Source organism: Chrysochloris asiatica, unplaced genomic scaffold (genome assembly GCF_000296735.1).
Source record: "Chrysochloris asiatica unplaced genomic scaffold, ChrAsi1.0 scaffold00067, whole genome shotgun sequence".
NCBI lineage: Eukaryota > Metazoa > Chordata > Mammalia > Afrosoricida > Chrysochloridae > Chrysochloris > Chrysochloris asiatica.
The window spans coordinates 583,279-602,010 of NW_006408585.1; the positions used below are offsets into that span (position 1 = coordinate 583,279).

Here is an 18,732-nt window from a genome sequence, read left to right on the forward strand (position 1 = left end):
GGAGCGGCTGGTAGTTTCGAACCGCTGACCTTAAGGTTTGCAGCCCGATTCGTAACCACTACACTACCAGAGCTCCTTTTTAGGCCTAGATTATTTCTTTTCTTCCATAGGATCAGTGAGGTTTTATCTGGACAGGAACATTTAGCCATATCCAGTAGATGCATTTCCTAAGTTCTACTGTGTAAAAAATTTCGGTCAATTTCTCACTGGCTGAGTAAAAATTTAATAATATTTTTCCTTCTTTACCGAATCTCTTCAATGGAAAATGATGTTTCTTAAGTTTTGCTGAAGGTTCTTTTGCCCTGTAAAAAAACCCATTGCCATAGAGTTGATTCCAACTTATAGTGACCTTGTAAGAGAGAACAGGACTAACTGCCCCATAGGGTTTCCAAGGCTGTCATCTTTAAAGAAGAAAGTGCTTAATCTCTGTGCCACCAGTCCTGGTTAAATGAGTATTTGTTGTTAAGTGCTGTTGAGCCAGTTCTGACTCAATTATTCTGTAATAAGGTGTCCAAGGAGCAGCTGGTGGGTTTGAACCGTCAACCTTGTGGTTAGCAGTCCAGTGCTTATCCTGTATCACCACACCAGAACTCCAAATAATCATTTGTTGTTGTTAATTGCTGTTGAGTTGATTCCAACTCATAGTGACCCTGTATAGGTTTGCAAGGAATGACTGGTGAGCTTGAACCACTGACCTTGCAGTCCAGTGCATTAACCCACAGTGTCACACCAGGACTCCAAATGATAATTCAAGGGTCTATTAATAAGCATATAAAGTAAATGAAGCAATAATGAAGTGACTTCTCCTATAGGACAAATAACCAAACTTATATCACAGACTTGCTTTATCTACAAGGCGTCTGAGGAGGATCTGACAGCCTTAGTCAAAGTGTGCGCTGTAGGATAAGCACTGCACTAGTAACTGAAGGGTCACCAGTTTAAGCCACGAGCCACCCTCAGAAACTCTATACAGGGTTACTGAGTCAGAACCAACTCAACAGAACATAACAATAGTCAACATCTATGAAGCCTTGGTGATACAGTGGGTAAGAGTTGGGCTGCTAACCAAAATGTCGGCCGTTCAAACCCAACAACTGCTTTTCAGGAGAAAGGTGAGACAGTCTACTTCTGCCCTACAGGATCTCTCTGAGTCAGAGCGACTCAACAGCAGTGCGGTTTGAAGTAAAACTCGGGTGCAAAGCCTAGTATCACTCTTAACCCAGCATCCCAGTCTCTGAACTAAGTGCATGTATTCCCTTCCTATCAACTATTTCCCTGTCTGCCTTTATAGGACGTAAATGCATTTAATTTGTGGACTGCGTTGCTAGCTAGGTGCCTGTGAGTTGGTTCTGACTCACCCAACTCTGTACAGGGTTCCCAAGGCTATAAATCTTCATGGCAGCAGAAAGTCTCATCTTTCTCCCATGGAGCGGCTGGTAGATTTGAACTGCCAACTTTGTGATTAGAAGTCCAGTGCTTACCCTACAGTGTCACCAGTGCTCCTTTTGAGGATTGTAGACTCTCTTTTAAAAGAAGCATGAAATGATCATCTCAATCAGACTATCAGAATGTACTGAACACCTACTAGCACTGCATGAAGCTTGAGGACGCAGTGCGGAAGAGAATGGTGTACAATATAGCTAATTACGTATGAGAATTGAATTTTAAACCAAGGAACAATTTAAGAACAATTAAATACTAAGTTATATTGAACATAAAATCAGCCAGAGTTTAAAAAGAGACAAGTGTGAATTGTATACCAGAACAGTAAGCTGTAGGTGTAGAAAATGAACGAAGTCTTAATGAATAAGATAAAGAAAATACAAAGCAAGTGTACTGTAAGATAAGCACGGGACTGCTAACCACAAGGTCAGCAATTCAAACCCACCAGCCACTCCTCAGAAACACTATACAGGTCACTGTGAGTTAGAATGAACTCGATGGCACATAACAACATAGGTGTGTATTTAAATAATTGGGGAGATGTCCAGAACAGCGTTGAATCCTGGTGTGGTGCTATAAGACAAGCACTGGACTTCTAATCTCAAAGTAGTTCACACCTACTAGTTGCTCTATGGAAGAAAGATGAGGAACCAACTCATCAACACCTAACAACACACAGAACAACATAAAGGCTTGGAAACATAATGAGAAGGGACAGTACACTGGGCTTACTGGAATAGTGGGTGGAAGTAAGGAATATTAACAATTGTAATAAAATAATAATAGCTAACATTTCATTTATCAAGCCTTACTCTGGTCCAAACTCTATTCTAAGCATATATACATACATACATGTAAAGATCAGCAGTTCGAAACTACCAGCTGTTCTGTGGGAGAAAGATGAAGCTTTCTGCTTCGGTAAAGATTTACAGCCTTGGAAACCCTGTACAGGGTCACTATGAGAGTCCACAGCACGCCGCCGCCGCCACCACCATAGGGTTTCCACGGCTATACATCTTTGTGGGAGCAGAAAGCCTTTTCTCTCTTCCGCAGAGCGTCTGGTGGGCTCAAAGCACGGACCTTGTGGTTCGCAGTCCAGTGCATCCCGTACAGAGCCACTGTACTCCATATATACAGTGCTGTTGTTGTGAAGTGCCTTGGAGTTGGTTTTGACACATAATAAGCCTACATAGGATTTTCAAGGAGTGGCTGGTGAGTTTGAACTGCCGATGTTTCAGTTCAAACTGGCCTTACGGTCCAGTGCTTATCCTACAGCATCACACCAGGACACTCTCACTTTCTCTATATATATAATTTTTCAGATAGTAGTTGAACACTTAGCTTAACTATTTGCAGCACTCAGGGACTCCTATATATTACACACACATGTACACATACATATACACATATGTATGTACAGATGTATGTTGTTGTTAGCCGCCATTGAGTCAGTTCTGACTTAGTGACCCTATGCACAACAGAAACACCTGTTTCTGCACAGTCCTCACACCTGTCCTGTTTAAGTCTATTGCTGCTGCCACTGCGCATATATATACTGTGTATGTATGAATATATTTCACTTAAACCTCACAAACCCTCCAAAGTACATAGTTCTAAGACCCAATTTACAGATAAGAAAACAAAGGCAGACAGTGTTATCTAACCTTCTTAAGGCCCAACACAGAGGATTTAGGGATTATAAACAATCTGAGTCTTGAGCCTAAGATCATAGCCTTAAAAATGTTTCCATCTCAGCAAAACTCTTTCCAGAGTACATATACAGCCCAGCCCCAAATCTGATTAAATTCTATAGGTTTTTCTCCTGAAAACTTCCAGAAAGAACCAGTTACAGAAACTCCTAAAGATAAAATGTTTTATTTACTTCATGGTACCTAAGCAATACACATAGCAAGTTCAAAAAATTGTATTCACTGTTTAGACCAGGCATCCTGGCTGGTTATTAGACTTTAACTCAGAACTAAGTACACGAAGTTCTGAAATATAAATGGGTTTATGTTTCAAACTTCTTTTAAGTTAGTTATTTGGAACCTGAAACAATATTCCTTCCCATGCTATAAATGGTGAGTTGGCTTTAAGCTCACACCCTAAACTTTTAAAACCAAAAGGTAGCACTAACAGTGCTGGAGTACTACTTGTGTTGTTGGCACTGTCTGAGACCCAAGGAGACAGTATGGTGTGATAACACCCACTCCACTGCGCTCAGAACAGGGACGATGAGGCATAATGACCTCTGTGTTCCTAGCATACTCTCCCCACATTGTTGTTGTTAAGTGCCGTTGAGTTCATTCTGACCCATAGCGACCCTGTATAGGGTTTCTGAGGAGCAGCTGGTGAGGTTGAACCGCCGACTTTGCAGTCTGATGCATTAACCCACAGCATAATGCATGCTTGTTTAGTAAAGGAATTAACAAAGAGCCTGCGAAGCTGACCTCTCCAGATTTGAATCTCAGTTCTACCTCTTATTTAACTATGAGGAAACCCTTCTTTTCTCACCTGTGAAATATGGGAGATCATAGTCCTCAAAGGAAGGACTGTTGGTTAACTGCTGTTTAGTGCCGTGGAGTCGGTTCTGACCCATAGTAACCCTGTATAGGGTTTCCAAGGAGCAGCTGGTGAATTTGAAGTGCTGACCTTGCACAAACAGACCTTGAGAGTGACTGCTTTGTCCTATGGCGACACACCAGGGCTCCTTGGTTAAATTACAGATGATAAGTGCTTTTTGTCTTTTTTAATTGTAAAATACATGTAACAAAATATTTGCTACTTCAACAATGTTTTCATATGTATTACATTCATCACGTTATTGTTTGCTATTTTAATTCATGCATAATTTTTAGTTACTATTACGTAGTGCTTACGAATTGGGCTGCGAACCGCAAGGTCAGCAGTTCGAAACTACCAGCTGTTCCGTGGGAGAAAGATAAGGCTTTCTGCTCCCATAAAGATTTACAGCCTCGGAAACCCTGTTCAGGGTCGCTATGGGTCAGAACTGACTCACCGGCACTTAACAACATTAATGCATTATAAGCATAGTTTATATAACTTTTACAAAATGGTCCATTCCAATTCACTTTTGCTCCAAGCCAGGGCATTGGATAACCGAATTGCTGACCAAGTAATTTCTGAGTAAGTGAGGTATTTTTGTTACTCAACTGCATTATAAAGCTCAGAAATAAACTTATTCACACACGTAGCGGAAGGCACAGTGTGGCTTCTGAAATATTCCTCTCATCCTCCAGGTGTGGAGGAGGATAGGTCTTTAAACCAAGTCTACATTTTCGGAAACCCCGTATAGGGTCGCTATGAGTAGAACCGACTCCATGGCACTTAACATTTTGATCTGTTGATCCTAAAGAGGCAACATAGCATCTTCTGACCACCAGAGGTCACTGTGTAAAGAGTAAGGCGCTTCTCAGCAGAAAGCCGCTTCACCAGGAAATCTTTTTTTTTTTTTTTTTTTTTTGCACGTGGCAATCAAGTTATTTTTAGGGCTCGTGTTATGGGCCTTTATCTATTGCAAAGCATTTACTCAGTGGGCTCTGACTTTGTTGGGATCCCACCTGAAACTGCACCTCTCCCCATATTGTTTCAACTGCCACAACTATGCACCAATCACGCTACTTGGGAGGCACCTAGGCCTTCTCCCTCATAATTAACTATTGTTGGTAAGTGCCCACGAGTCAGTTCCAATGCACAATGCATAGGGTTCCGGTGGAGCGGCTGGTGAGGTTGAACCACTGACCATGCGGTTCAGACTTTGTAGTCCCACAAACAGACTGTGTGCATTAACCCACAGCGCCAAGCCAGGACTCCAATTAACTATTGTTGTTGTTGTTAAGTGCCGTCGAGTCGGTTCCGACCCATAGCGACCCTGAACAGGGTTTCCGAGGGTGTAAATCTTTACGGGAGCAGAAAGCCTCATCTTTCTCCCGCGGAGCAGCTGATAGTTTCGAACTGCTGACCTTGCGGTTCGCAGCCCAATTCGCAACCACTACGCTACCAGAGCTCGTAAGTCTCGCCAATTTTACCAACTAAATATTTCCCAGATCTGCCCTTCTATTTCATCCCTATCTCCTCCAGCCTCCTGAAGGTCTCCATTATCACTCCTAGTTTTGTTTCAACAGGCTCCTCCTAACTTATCCCTCATACCCATCCTTCACTCTTTGATGACTCCAAAGGAACAAGAATCAGACCATGCCATTCTCCTCCTTAAAGCCTTCAACAATGCACTCCTCAGGCTAAAGTACAAACTCCTTAGCGTGGCATACTTACCAGTTAGTCCTGTATTTGGCCACTTCCTGCTTCACATTTCAAGCTCAAGCCACTTAACACTGCTTACCACCCCCCCTCATTCATACTTGATGCTTCTTCCCTCCATTTTTACTTAAATGCTGATTGTCAGAACTTCCCATGCATCATTTAAAAATCAGCTTATCACTTCCTCCTGAAAGGCTTGTGTTAACACCTTCATTTCCCACTATTTTAGGTTATGATATTGCCCTGTGTTCCTTCCCCCATGCTCCTCGTTTGCTCGTTTTGGGTGGCACTGAATACACTGTATTTTAATCCTTGGAATAGCAACATAAAGAAGGGGTTAAAAAACCTAGACTCCCAGGGTTCATACTTTGGCTGTGTATGTGCCCTTAGATAGCTTGCATCACCAAAGTGTACTTCAATTTCCTGATCTGGGAAAGGCAAGCCTTCGTGGCTTTCAGTTATTACGAGGCAGTGTCTGCCATAGGGTTAAGTGCTAAATAAGAATTGGTTACCACAATTATCTATGTGTTGGTCTCTATTCGATTCTGAGCAACCTGAATGTAAGAACTTAGCTTATGCATTTAGCTGGATCATATTTAATAAGCATCCAAGAGATGCTGCTGAACAACTTGTCAGGCAGCTCTAAGATGAGAGTTTCCTTCTCTCAGCAGATCCCACACACTTTAAATTTTTACTTCCCATGTTGTGGCTCCAATGTTCTTATCGATTAATTCGAACCACATGCTTTGAACATGTCATTAGGAGGGACCAGTCCTGGAAAAGGACATCATCCGTGGTCAAGGTAAGGGTCAACAATAAACAGCAAGAAGCCCAACAAGTTGAATGACACCATGGGCTTAAACCTAGGAATGATTCTGAGGATGACGCAGGACCAGCTGTTTTGTTCTGTTGTACATAAGATTCCTGAGTGGAAACCAACTAGATGGAATCTGAAGAAATTCTAACCAAAATCCTGAAAACTTCACACTCTTATCCAATTAAAATTCAAGGAGTGAAAACCAAGAGTATCATGAAACATGTTCTTTTAAAAAGCTTAATTCCATATGTAACCTTAAGTCTATTTAAGAGTTGCATCCCTCACAGCAACCCTTTGTGTGGAACCTTTTTGATGCCCAGTGCACTCACTCCCTTTGGGAAGTTCTTTCTGATCCTGTCTGTGCTTCCCAAGCAGCCTATTCGTACAGGGTGTTACACAACGGGGCTTCAAAAAGTTCATGGAAAAAAATAGAATTAAAAGATAAAATGAAGTAGTTAATGATTTCTTTTGCTTTATCTTTTTGTTATTGTTGGTGCTTTATTTCAGGAATGGTTAAGTCCCTTAAGGTAAATTTTATATGGACTTCTGGTATGGAGGCACTGTAGGATCAGCACTGGACTCGAAACTACACAAGGTTGGCAGCTCAAACCCACCAGCTGCTCCTCTGAATGTGAATGGACTCCACAGAACTTAACAACGGGTTTTATATAACGCCCACGGCCACCAAATTACTTCTGACTCACAGCGACCCTAGAGGACAGAGTAGAGCGTTTCCACAGGAGTTCCGAGGCTGTAAATCTTTATGGCAGCAGACTGACTGCTTCATCTTTCTCCCATGGGATGGCTGGTGGGTTCAAACGGTACATGTTTCAGTGAACAGTCCAATGCTTAACCCCCACTGTGCCACTAGGGCTCCTTAACTTGTATATAGTGGTCAGAAATGAGCGAAGGGTTTTCACCTACATGATACACCTAATTCTCACAACCACCCCGTCAGGTTGGTATTTTTATTATCCTCATTTTCTGAATGGGGAAACAAACAGTGACAAGTTGATTTACCCCAAACTGCTCATCTTGTAAACACAAGCTCTGACTCTTGTAATTCAAAGTCCTTTAGTTTTTTGTACACTGAGAACATTCTTTCTAGACATAATTATTCACTGAAGTGTTTCAACCTTCTAAGCCTCCTAAAGCCACCCTTTCTCATCCATCTAAAAGCATTCACCGTTTCCATACTGTCCCACTTGGCAGGCAGGATGCCTGCTCTGGTCCCCATCTCCCTTTCCCACCTGCTGATGACTATTCCCCATCTATAGCCTGGCACCCTAATATTACAGATTTAAAGTTGGAAGAGAGTTCTTTCTTTTAAATGTGTCTCCCAGACAACTAACTGGACAGCTGATTGATGGTTTCAATTTTTTATTTTCAATTTTTATTTCCATAAATATTTTAAAGGCAGAATAGTGTGAAAAATACTCATGTCCCCAACATTTTAACTAACCAATGCTGTGATTAAATTTCTATGTACAATTTTGACGCTTTCTTTTTAGAATACCAACTTATTTGCAATTCATTCTTCTTGAACACACCAGCAAAGGAATAAGTGCTTCTGTGCTTTGACTAGGATCTCTTGTAGTTAATACACAATTGACTCTTCATACACATCCATCTAAATATACTTTTATTTTGTCCTATAAGCATACACACCTAGGACAAAACTAAGTACACTGAGAAAAATACGTTGTTGTTAAGGGCCATGGAGTCAGTTCCAACACATAGCGACCTTGTATAGGGGTTCCTAGGAGCGGCTGGTGAGCTTGAACCACCAACCTTGAGGTTCAAACCGACTTTGCAGATTGACTCCTAGAATAGTATACTTATACATAAAAATACAAGTTTACTTCGATGTCTACTGTAAATCTAAGGGGGCTTCAAAAAAGTTCATGAAAAATTCCATTACCTTTTCATTCCATTTGCCCTCGAACTTTCTGAAGTCCCCTTCTAGATGTCAAGAGTGGTAGTCAGGGTTGACTTACACCCCCCACCCCCGCCTCCAGCATCAGCCCTTTCTATATCACAGCTGAAGACAGCAAGCCATTAAACTCCTTTGAGAAAAAGAGAGACCCTTATTCATCAAGAGGAACCCCTATCCTATATAGATGTTAAGTGCCATTGAGTCAGTTCCCACCCATAGCAACCCTGTACAGGGTTTCCAAGGAGCAGCTGGTGAGCTTGAACTGCCAACCTTGCAGTTCAAACGGCTTTGCAGTCTGGCGCATTAACCCCCAGCACCACACCAGAACCCCATCCTATATAGACAGGTACAGGGATACCTTGGCAGTAGCCTTCATGGCAAGTACAGCTACCCCTTCCCCCATTATAAATTAAGAAATTCTCTACAAATGTGAGGACTTTGTTTAATGGGTTAACTGCTATATATCGATTCAACAGAGGCTGGGCAGTAACAACAACATTTTAAAAGTGTGAGAACTAGTCCACCAAGATACCCTAAGTATGGCATAAGGACAAGCCTAAAATAGCAGCCCTGTTATATTTAAACTCTCAAATCTGTTTCTTAATCCTAGAATTTTAAATCAGCCCAATACAAAACACTCCCTTTTCCCATACCTGGCAATTTTCACCAGCCAAAGTACTGAACAGAGCACAGGAGCCTGAATCATCACAGCCATCCCCTAGGCAGAGGGAGGCACACATAGCAGAACAGCTACGATCAAGTGTTGCATTCTCTAGCTTTAAATAAGGGACTGACTTCACAGTGATTACTTCTGGGGAGTGGCAGTCAGAATGACTTTCGTGTTTGAACTGCATATATTTCAGTATAGGTTGAATGTTTACAAAGAGCATGTATTTTCTAATCTTAAAAATTTCCATTTGGAGAAAAAATCCCTTTCATTTGGCTCTCCTTAGAATATGTGAGCACAAATAACAAATTTCAGGATTTTATGGTAAGAGATATTAATATTAGCACAAGAAGGAAATCCTATAAAGACCAAAGTGACCTCTCAAGCATTTGTTTCCAAACATACCCCGACTTTTTGGGAAGACAACACACTGCAATGAAATAATAAAAATCTTATCAAAATATCCATGATAATTTTGCTGCACTTCTCTTCCAAATGGTTGCCTCCCCTTTGAGCCAGAGGGTTAATGCAATGCCGCTTAGCATTTTCCCTGGCTGGTGGGAAGGCCTGAACGCAGGCACTTTTCCCCTGCCCATTAGAATGGGAGCTGCTGTTGCAAGAATCACAAAAGACACTCTGAAAAAGGTCCATGAACTCTATCTTCCCCAGAGCAAACGAGGAGAATTAAGAAACAGCACAAAAATTTAGCTGTGCTAATGAAAGCGAAATCAAAATACAAGGTCAAGAACAAGTGGTGGAGGCTGTGTTGTTCCTGACTTGCTAAGATCCTGTATTAAATATGATTTCTCCTTTCTGACAGAAACATCAGGGTCTCATCAAAATGCAGACCGTATTAAGGGTGAGACAAACTGAAAAGCATCAGGAAAAACAGTTGAACCTGAGTTATTCTATACCGTGAAATTTTGATGAAATTTGAAGAAATCCTATGTTCCCAAATAAAAATAGAATATTATTAACTGAAGGCTCTACCTCAGACTTTCTGTGCCTATTAGCTTTTGGAAAAGCATTTCACCTCCACTATTCTTCAGTTTCCTCTTTCTTTCTTTCTTTTTTTTTTTTTTTTTAAAAGAAAAGGCCCCTATAGAGCTCCCAAAGCCATTCTTCAGTTATTACTGAAGCTATTAGCACAGCATGTGATTACAAAGAAAAGTGCTGAGGTTCTGAGCATGATAACTGCACCATACAAGCTTCTTTTGGTATCTCTCTCCTTCCTTTCTCCAGATCGTATCCATTTATACTAAATGTCACAGACTCGAATTTCTCTGTTTCAAAGTAAAAGCTCGTGACTGCTTTGATGCTACCATAAGAAACGCATCCATCCTTCATTAAATCTGCTTCAGAGTGCGTCAAACTTCAGCTCAAGAAACGGATTCAAAGACGCCTCAAAAATCCCTGGATCGCTTCGCGGGTTTGAGTATCAAAGGCATTAATTGTTTCTAAAACAGTTTTCCTGCTGTGATACTGTATAGAAATACATTTAGGCCAATGGGGAACCGGCCACGGACCTACCACGTTGAAGTCTCCCTTTGCCCTACACATTAAACATCGATGATTTTAATCAACTTCCCCTTGGTGCTCCCTTCAGATCAAGGAGACTGGTCGCTTAGGTAGAAAGGGAGGTTGGCAGGGAGTGGCTCAGTTCAGACCAATGCCCACATATTTTAGTGGTAACGACTCCCGACAAACATCCAACACGCTAACAAAACTTCTAGTAAATACCCACCACTGGACGCAAAATTACTCTCTTAAGGAAACAGATCTTTTCCACTGAAAATTCCCAGACCTACCCACCTTTGAGTGAACAAAAAGCTTAAGTGCCAAGGAGAGGGGGTGGGAAATAGCGTAGCAAGAATTTGCACGGCTCTTACGCCTCCTCTCTCGGAGCGCGCCCAAGTCTGCGGCCTCCTGCTCCGGGACACTTCCCCTCCCTCCAGCCCCGGAGCCGCAGCTGTAAGTTGAGAGAAGCGGGCTCTGAACACGTCAATCAAACTAAGTCCTCCCGCCTCTCGTCTACATCTCCCCTCCCCCCCTCAAAAAAAATAAAGGAAAGAAAGGGAAAAGAAGGCAACTAATTTGGGAATTAGTCTTCGAGGGGATTTCGCCGACGACCCAGAGAGGCCGCACGCCCCGGAGTAGACGCGCCGGCGGGCAGCAGGGTCGAGCAAGCGGCCCGGCAGCCGCTCGTCGCTGGGTCTTCGCAGCGTGTCCGCTGCGTTCCGGTTCCCCGCACGGGTCGCCGCCGCTCCGGCCCCGCACTCCGCCAGGCCCTCGACCCGTCGCCTTCCGGCCCGGGCCAAAGTTGCGCAAATAGCCCCACAACTGGGAAATACTCACCGGCCGCAGCAGGAACCAGGGCTGCGGAGATTTTAGGGAGTTTAAGGCAAATCAGTCTCGGGAAAGGCGGGTGGAGGCGAAGGGGCCGCGAGCTGCAGGGGCGACGGCGCGCGGCGCTCGGGCTGGGCTGCGCGGAGAGCTTCTGGCTCTGCCAGGGACTGCGCTGCAACAAAGGACTTCCGCTGCCGCACAGCCGCGCCTGCCGCACCGCACTGAGCCGGCCCCGCTTACGCGGCGACTCCGGGTCTGCCCACCAGTTCGCTGCGGCGTCCGCCAGCCTTCCCCTCCCTCTCACCCGCCCACCCACTCCGCCGCTGGCTGCTAGGGGCACCCGCGGTCGCCTGTTTGTTGCAACAAGTTTCTGCGTCGGGCTCCGAGTAGGCTGGCGCAACCCGCACCGCGGGGGCCGGCGCGGTGCGGCGGCTTGACCACCCCTCTCCCAAGGGTAGGCTTGGGACCTCCTCCTCCTGTTTGCACAGCTGGACTGGACTCCCCAAGGGCAGGATGCTACTTCCCCACTCCGTTCCAGATGTCAGACCCCAGACCCATAGGAGACGGCAACTGGTCCCTCCCTCGCAGTACGCCCCTGGCGTTAGGGTGGCGCCGGCACCCTCACCCTGTCCCTGCCGAGGCAGGTCGGTTCGGGGTCGCCCATGTCCTGTGCTCCCCCACTCTGCCTTCCATGGGCCTGTCCGCCACCAGCCCTGAGTCACTTCCCCCGCCATACCCCACCCCGCCCAGCCCGCCTCCCCTCCCAGGCTCCCGCGGCTTGGCTTCACTGGCCGCGCGCCTTAACTCCTCTCCCCGCGAAAACGCGGGTACATCTTTTCCCACCCCCACCCTTCAACTGAAAGGTTGCCCGTGCTTTTGCACACCCTGGGGAAAGTCCCCGGGTCACGCGGTTGTGTGTGGGGAGTCTGTGACGCTCAAGTTTGCCCCCACGCTTCCGCCTACAGAGTCACGACTAGGGACCCTGGCGACAGCACCCGGAACGCCGGTCGCCCCCCGCCCGACCACTAGGGCCGGCGGGCGCGCACGTAAGCACGCACGCACGCACACTCCGGTCCCAACACACCAGTTCCCCGGCTACCAGGCGCATGATCACGTGGGCCGATCGCGGCGCAGCCGGCGCGGGAAGCCGCGCGAGAGCGAGCGCTGGGGTGCGTGAGCCGGCGCTGCTGCGTGCCCATCGCGGCGCGGGAGCCTGCCCCTCCCGCACGGAGGAGCCGGCCCGCCGCCGCGGCGGCATCTGGGTAAGAGACGCGGCCCAGCCCCTGTGGGCTGTCCGGGGCTCAGCCCCTCCCGCTGCGAGCCGCCCGGGGCAGTGGCCTGCAGCTACGCCAGTCGCGGGACAGATGCAAGTAGCTGGGGCGTGGGGTGTTTTTGATCCGTTTGAGATGTCCAGGCAGAGGAGGAAAATGGCAACCGAGAGTGAGCGCTGAGCTGAGGATGCCCTAGAGCTACCCCTCGCTGCCGGTTCTGGACAGCGAAAAGGCCCTGGAGGGGACTGCGTGCGGAGAGCGTCGCAATGGAGTGCTCCCTGCTGCAGGCCGCGGTGCGACCCCTCGCGGGAAGGTTCTGCAGGCCTGCGGCGACCCCCCCAGACAGCGGCGCCGACCCCTCCTGTTAGGGGGCGGGCCTCCGGGTGTCGGCTACTTGGATGCTGCGGCCAATTGGGATTATCTGAAGCAGGATGTCTCCCACTCTCTCCATAATTCATATTTTTCCTTTTTTCAAATTTTAGCCTATTAGTCCTCAAGGTCGAAGGTTCAAACCCCCCAGCCACTCCTTGGAAACGGTATATAGGGTCGCTATGAATCTGAACTGACAGAACGGCACTTAAACAATTTTGTTCTATGCAAATCCAGTTTCTCCTTTTGAGGCCTGTTGTTTTACCACTGCTCTCTCTGTTGTTGTTAAGTGCAGTCCAATCGGTTCAGACTGTAAGGACCCCGTATAGGGTTTCCGAGACTGTAAATCTGTGCTGGAGCACAAGCTCGAATTGCAGACCTTGTGATTCGCAGAACAGTGATGATCCTACAAATCACCGCTCTCCCTAACGCCTTATGTTGTGAGGTGGCGACCCATAGCGACCCTGTATAGGGTTTCGGAGAAGCAGCTGGTGAGCTTGAACCACTGACCTTGCAGTTCAAATGGCTTTGCAGTCTGGCGCATTAACCCACAGCGCCATCATTGTTTGGCGAAATCAAGTTGTTGTACCTGGAACTTGACAGTAGTGAAATACATGTTTAACACATTAACGCCCATTTCCTCCCAAGGGATTATTAAATTTGGCATTCTCCTCTTGAGACTCAAGCCCTTTTGGCAGAGCTGTTGATTCTCACAGGATTCTGTCAAGTGTGTAAAGTACACGTTGGAATCACAGATTTTAGAGCTGAGAGAGGCCTTAGAAAACCCAGTTCAACCCTCTCATTTTACAGATGAGGACACCAGGCTTAAAGGCATATGATCATTACCACACCAGGACTGCAGTGCTAACTCAGTCACTGTAGAGACTCCTCCAGGTTGTTGGGAAAGCAAGCTTTGCCAATGTGTGATGGCTGTAAAAAATTGCACTACTTTGGTTGTTTAAACGATTATATATTCTTGTGTGTTTTTTGTACGTCCAAAAAAAAGGGGGGGGTATAGAGGCAAATACTGTTAACTTATATGGTGCATGGTGGGGACTGTAATCATTGCAGTGAAACAAAATCTGATTGGTTGAGTACAAAACCGATCTCCCATGTAAACTATCATTCAATTCACAATAAAAGCTTTAAAACAAAAAGAATTGGCACTAATTTAAGATAGCATAGGCTGCCTAGAATTGACCTCTCCCCAAAAAACATTCATCCCAACTTGTTAAAATAGCAACATTTGTAACATCAATGAGTGGTGGTGGTGGTTATGTTCCAACTCATAGTTACCCTGTACAGGGTTTCTGAGGCTGTAAATCTTTACTGGAACAGAAAGCCTTATCTTTCTCCCGAGGAGCAGCTGGTAGTTTCAAACTGCTGACTCTGAGGTTAGCAGCCTGATTCATAGCTACTAGGCTCCCGGAGCTCCTTGAGTAAAGGCATCAAAGTTCTCTTTAGTCATCTGAGCATGTTTTTGTTGTTGTTCAGTGCCTTCGAATTTTTCTGACTCATAGCCACCCTGTATAGGGTTTCCCAGGAGCAGCTGGTGACTTTGAATCTAATTATCTGAGCATGTTTTAGTTAAAGGTAAACTGAAAATCCATTATCAAACATCAGCCTCCTAATAGGTATCAGAGCACTGATGGGCTAGAACCTGAAATAGGTTATTTCTGATGACTGGAAGGTAATGAGGAAATAGTGGAACATCACACAGCCGGTCAGCAAGAAAGTGGGGAAGGACCCCATGTAACTTGCTGCACCTTTTTGCCCAGCCCTATTTTGATACCTTATTTGAATATGCTAAACCCACTGCCTTGGAGTTGATTCTGGCTCTTAGTGACTTGCTGTAGGGTTTCTGAGGCAGTAAATCTTTACTGGAATAGGTAACCAAATCTTTCTCCCTCAGCGTGGCTGGTGGGTTTGAACTGTCGACCTTGCAGCTAGCAGTCCAATGCTTATCCTACAGTGCTATTCGTTATTTGGATGTAATGGAGATGAATTTTGCTCAGGTTGAGTTGCTTTTTATTGAGTACCTGCTGTGGGCCAAGCCCCATACTAGCTCCTTGCACAGATGAATTTTGATTCTAAAAAGGAAGTAGTACTGACTCTGTGTTACAAATGAAGACACTGAGACTTGGTGAGATTTACCTAGCTTTGGTGATGCAGTCATTTGCATTCAAGCCTGGATCATTTATCTCCCAAGTCCAGTCAGGGCTCTTTTGCATTATATCCTGCTACCACTTCAAGCCGGGAAGGGGATGAGGGAATCGCCTGTGGCTGATTTATTGGCGCCTGTGGTTGCCCAGAGAGGCCGAGCAGGACTTTCAGCTACCCTCTCCGCCTAGAAAGTGGAGCTGAGCGCTTCCACCCTATCTCCTGAGGGGAATGCGAAGGAGCCAGGCTGTCTAGCTGAGAAGAGGGGCCCAATTGCTGTAAAATATCCTGTCAAGGGCTGTGCTGGGAAGTGTTGCATAATGCCCTCCCCACCACTGAACCGAAGTGATTTATTTACTATGATCTCTAGGTGTTGCTTGACCCTCTTGTTAAAGAAAAACGTTCGTTTTAATAATAACTGGGCCAGAAAAGAGTTGGGGGTTTTGTACTACAGCAGGTTTTTTCCTTGTCTTACAAAAAGCAGTGCAGGTGCTCTTATCTTGATGAATTGTAAAGTACTTTTACACCACTTCCTGTGTCCCCTTTCCGCTTCTTTATTCCACATAGCAAGTGTGAACTTCAGTCTTCTGAGGGGAATGCTAAGAAAAATACTACATCCGGTTTCAGTTAGAAGTAACAGGCTACGGAGTTAGATGCAGCTCTTTAATCTCCATTTTATGTCATTTGCTAGTTGTGTGTCCTATGCCTAAATGTTTCATCATATATAAAACGGAAATTACAATACATATAGTCATGTGAGGATTAGAAGAGCTAATGTACATAGAGCACCCAGTACAGAGCCCAACATATAGTATTTTCTCATTATAATAGCAGCTCTTGATAAGAGCTAGGAAGGACAATTATTAAGGTTTTTGATGATAACTAAAACAGTTATTAAGATTATTAAATTATTAAGGTTCCCACTAGTGCTGCATGAACTTGCTTGGAGTAGAGGAAGAGGAAAGAAACTGTTTGATAATAACGTCTTCAAGATTGTTGATTAAATTTATTAATACTTCTTTCCTTTTACTAGCAAGATTGTTCTTTGGTTGTTTTTTACCTTATTTGGGAAAATATAGTGTCAAGTCAGTTATTTTTGAAATTGTTACAAACTCATTTCTTCTCTGATTAAAAATCAGTGATGATACATTGACTTTTTTGTTTTTCTGAAAACCCCAGGCACTAACAGTGAAGGGTTTCATTACCCATGTGGGTAACTGGCTTGTTTGTGGAACTGTTCTGTGACAGAGGAAGTCCTCGTTCACCATACTGATGAGAAGTTACATTCGTTCTTGTCTGTACTGTACTCTAAGTGTGTACTAACAGTATGCTTACCCAACTTTCTCCTGTCCTTCGAATATTTTTTTTTTTTTTTTTTTTGGTAAGTGAACTACAAAGAATCTTCTTTCCACTGGAGGGTTCTGCTTTGTCTAAGGCCCATCCATCAGCAATTTATACTCACACTATTAATGTTGTTTGGCAGTGCAACTTTATCAGGCATCCCACAATGTTGGTTAGATGGGGATTTAGAGATGCGGAAGGTTGCCTCTGTCTGCCAACAGGCAAGAGGCCCCAAGCTAACGTTTCCCCAGTTCTGTTAAAGGTCTCTAGAGCGTAACTGCTCTTCCTGTGTCATCTGCCATATCTACTGGCCACATCTCTTTTCTCACATGCTCAGTGGATAAGCAGATGCCCAGAATGACTGCAGATGGTACTAGGAACAGTATTTTCAGTTTGGAATTTCCATATCACTTTTAGATATTGTAGAAACAGGTATAAAGAAGTATGAGAGTAAATTAAATACTCCTCTTTCCTAAACACTTTGAAAAAGGGAGTCTGAAAATGTGTCCTCTCTCACCCTGCTCCCTATAACCACTCAAGTAGTTTAGGAGCACTTTTGTCTTAATCTAGCCATATTTTCAGTCTCATTGCAGTTTTTGGGTTTTCTCATTAAGTATAATTGGTATAATTCCCACACTTTGAATACTTGTGAAATTTGTTTGGGGTTTTTTTACTATATAATTTTAGAGTGTGAAATACTCTCGTGTTTTCTCAGTCCTCTGTTCTTACAAGGCAGTGGTGCTTAACAATCTTTGTTGAAAGCAAAGAATACCAGAAAGATGTTTACCTCTGTTTTATTGACTACGCAAAAGCATTAGACTGTGTGGATCATAGCAAATGATGGATAACATTGCAAAGAATGGGGATTCCAGAACAGTTCATTGTGCTTACGAGGAGCCGATACACAGAACAAGAGGCAGTCCTTTGAAAAGAACAAAGAGGATACTGCCTGGTGTAAAAATAAAAAAAAAGTGTGCGTCAGGATTGTATCCTTTCATCATACTTACTCAGTCCGTTTACTAAACAAATAGTCCAAGAAACTGGACAGTCTTCCTTGTTGAAAGCAAAAAAGACATGAAGTACTTACTGTACAGTCAGTCATCAGTATGGATTATACTTCACCATAAAGAAAACAAAAAATTGTCATAACTGGACCAACAACTAGCATCATGATAAATGGAAAAAAAGATTGAAGTTGTCAAGAATTTCATTTTACTTGGATCTTCCATTGACACACATGGAAGCATCAGTCAAGAAATCAAACAACATATCGCATTGGGTACTGCTGCAAAAGACCTTTTTGAAGTGTTAAAAGCAAAGATATCACTTTGAGGACTAAGGTGTGCCTGACCCAAACCAGGTTATTTTCAATCACCTCATATGCATGTGAAAAGTGGACACTGAAGAAGGTGTTGGTGAAGAATATTGACTATACCATGGACTTCCAGAAGAGCAATCTATCTTGGAAGAAGTATAGCTGGATGCTCTTTAGAAGTAAGGATTGCGAGACTTGGTCTCCCATACTTGGTTATCGAGGGACCAGTCCCTGGACAAGGATATCATGCTTGATAAAGTATAGGGAGAGTGGAAAAGAGGAAGACCTTCAATAGGATTGACACAGTGGTTACAACATGAGCTCAAACGTAACAGTGATTGTGAGGATGGTGCAGGACTGGGCGGTATTTTATTCTGCTGTATATTGGGTGGCTGAGTTAGAACTAACTGGAAACCACCAAAACTACAACATAATGTTCTATTAGAATCACTTGAGGAGCTTTTTTTTTTTTTTTAATGTTTTATTGTGACCTATGTGATAGTTTACATGGGAGAACATTAGTTTTACATTCATTCTATCGTATATCATCTCATTGTCATGGTTATAATCCCCTCCATGCAATTCTCCCCCCCTCCTCCTGCCCCATGCTCCCCAGGTCTTCAGCACACAGTCTGCTCTCCCTCTCTGAATCTAAAGTCTCCAGCTGCTCCATCGCTCCACGTCATCATCTCTGGCTCTATTTCAGGCATCACTGCTTCTCTGGGTAGGGTCCCGCTCTCTGCTCTTCTCCCTTGATGGTCCTAGGGACCTCCGCTCCTAGACTGAAAA

General features: G+C 44.5%; 2 protein-coding genes across 3 annotated transcripts in view; one reads left to right on the forward strand and one right to left on the reverse strand.

Annotated features, from left to right (window-relative positions):
* The window catches only part of ZBTB1 (zinc finger and BTB domain containing 1), a 34,842-nt gene extending 22,980 nt beyond the window's left edge, over nt 1–11,862 (reverse strand). For both annotated transcript variants that reach the window (XM_006864562.1, XM_006864561.1), the window contains exon 1: nt 11,497–11,862. The gene's annotated coding sequence lies outside the window, so the exon portion shown is untranslated. The remainder of the gene's footprint in view (nt 1–11,496) is intronic.
* A 712-nt stretch (nt 11,863–12,574) lies between these two features.
* Nucleotides 12,575–18,732, forward strand: part of ZBTB25 (zinc finger and BTB domain containing 25) — a 26,294-nt gene continuing 20,136 nt past the window's right edge. Inside the window, exon 1 of the mRNA XM_006864563.1 lies at nt 12,575–12,749. The gene's annotated coding sequence lies outside the window, so the exon portion shown is untranslated. The remainder of the gene's footprint in view (nt 12,750–18,732) is intronic.